Raw genomic sequence first — 2,668 nt, forward strand, 5'->3', positions numbered from 1 at the left:
TGTTTTGCGTTCAAGTTTATATCTGGTCGATTGCTTATTGAAGCTGCATGTGAAGTGCTTTTCAAACACATTGGTTTATCGAAGTTGGTTTTGAATTACGTCTATATATTATTCAGCATGCAAGGGTCACCATCGTTTATGAGATATTAACTCTAGAATAGAACCTAGTTATGTAGTAATTCCAAGGTAACACAACTCCAATCACTTACATGGAGAATTACATAATTTCAATGTACATTTGAGAGTTATGAGGCAATAAGGAAAAATTAAGGTTTGTGGAAACACTCTGTGAGTTTTGTAAGGTTGGGATTGAGTGAAATCGCCTAAGTTTGAGCTTAGAGCCATTTTTCCACAATAATACAAGCATTTTGAATCTTTCCCATTATTTAAGCACTTCTCAATTATTTAATTTTTATTTGTGATTAGTCTAATTTCTCATTTGTGATTAGTCTAATTTCTCATTTGAATAAATAATTCAGACAAATGGAGATGCTTTGCTTTTGAAAATTAAAGTTCACAAATAAATGATCTACCTTTTTTGTCGGGAGATTGTAAAAGAGGCAAATGCACTGGCTAACCTTTTTTTTCCATTAAATGAAAAAAACAATGGTAGGATGGTGTGTGCTTACCCTTTTAATATAGGTAAAACAAGAAACACTATATATGGTGCATAGATAATATATATCATCAATTAGACTTTTACAATTTAGGAACAACAAATTTTTGTGGTTGGGATAAGAACGTTAGTTATGCAAGCTCAAGAGAGCACTTTAAAAAATTCATTAAAAGATCTCAAAAGATATACACATAGTTTCCATCAAATCAATTTACCAACAATACTAGATGCTTTGAAGGATGAAATAAATTTTGTAGTCATTGTTTACGTGATGTCAGTATACTCACAACTATGAAGATAGTAATTTGACCTTTTTACCTTGGGTAGCTTGCACAAAAGCAAGGGTGTGAGGCCACACAGCTCAAGATAAAAAAAGTTGGATTTGTTAAGGCTGGCATTGGACGACGTCAAAAATAAAAAAGCTGGACGATACTAAAGCTAACGGACGCTTAAAAATAATAAACCTAGATGATGCTAAAGCTGAACGCGTCACAATAGAGTCCATCCTCTTGTTCTCCCTCGACGATGGTAAAGCTGAATGCGTCATGATGGAGTCCATCCTCTCGTTGTTCCACCACTCCCTCGACGATGGTAAAGCTCAAGGCGTCACAATGGAGTCCATCCTCTCATTGGCGCACACCTTTGGGCACCGGCCAATGAATTCTACTTACGAGGAGCTGCATGAGGACGCCTCTGGCTTTCGGTGCGAGAAGGCTCTCCTCTCCGCTTTCATACTCGAGTGCGTCTTAGAGAGCTTGGAAGAGGTGTGCTCTAGCAATTCATAAGGCCTACAAAGGTAAGAATCCATGTAATTTTGTGCATGTTCTACATCTCCCGACACCGTGCACACACACCAGCACTATTATGGTCATACTATAGTCAATTTTGATCAAATTATTCTAGTTAAAAGACTAGTTACATGGAGTTAAAAGGACTATAGCTATTTGGGGCAGCACCGCATACGTGAATAATGGAAAGCACAAGAGCGGTATTGAAACGAAATATATGTAAACAAGTCAAGGTAGGTAGGCTTTGTTGTTGCTACTATAGAACATTGCCATCGTAAAGAGGAAGACAATGTATATTTCCATACCGTGTACATATATTATGAAGTTCGTCGCATATGTGCTAGGATTCAGAAAGGCCCCACCAAGTAATGCCCAGCCCCTACACCCATGTGTACTCACGCTTTCAGTCGTCTAGTCTGAGGCCAATGAAGTAGACATTGATGTGTAGGTTGCGATCGTTCAGGAGGTAAAATTTGTGTCTGGCCTTGTTATAAAACCCAGCAGCTGCATTGCCTTTGTCTCCCGCTCACCACACAGTAGTAGCAGCAACAAAATAGTCAGTTTGGAATCACATCAGGCACACGAGTTTCACACACACACACATCATCATCAAAACCAGGTGCACTCCATGCTTTGAAGCTTGCAAAACAAGATTGTTTTTTTAAAATTGTTTTATCGTAATTTGTGTGAGTGCTCGGGTAGCATACTTCGTGTAGTGTAGAGCATATTTGAAATACTCGAATGAACATGAATTTGAAAGCATACTTGGAAGTAATACTAGACTGACATCCGCAATCGATGAGCTTGAAGCCTCTTCTTATGTTCTATGGGGATTCAAAAGTACCTCGCAAATTAAAAAATTACAAATTCATTACCACATTTGAAAATGAGTTTTGCATCATGAATCATTAGGTAGGACTAATGGCCACCTTCAACACTGAAGGTGTTTTGGTCCACTTTTGATATCGAAAGTGCTATTTGGGAAACGGGGGAAGGGCACGTTCGCCTATGTTTATAAAATTTTGGGGAGGACTGTGCGAACTCCCCGCCATACTTTATGTATGGTTTTTTTAAAAACTTCACTCACAAAAACGAGCACGAAAATCCTATGGCTTGATGAATGACGTGTAGCTCAAATTCAAATGTGGTAATGAATTTGGAATTATCTACCTTGCGATGTACTTTGAGATCTCTATCAATGTCCATCGATTTCTCACATCGAGTATAATCATAGGCTTGATGTTCATGCTTGTTCGAGCTCTAT

This window comes from Cibotium barometz, chromosome 27 (genome assembly GCF_041138505.1).
Source record: "Cibotium barometz isolate CiBa-2024 chromosome 27, ASM4113850v1, whole genome shotgun sequence".
NCBI lineage: Eukaryota > Viridiplantae > Streptophyta > Polypodiopsida > Cyatheales > Cibotiaceae > Cibotium > Cibotium barometz.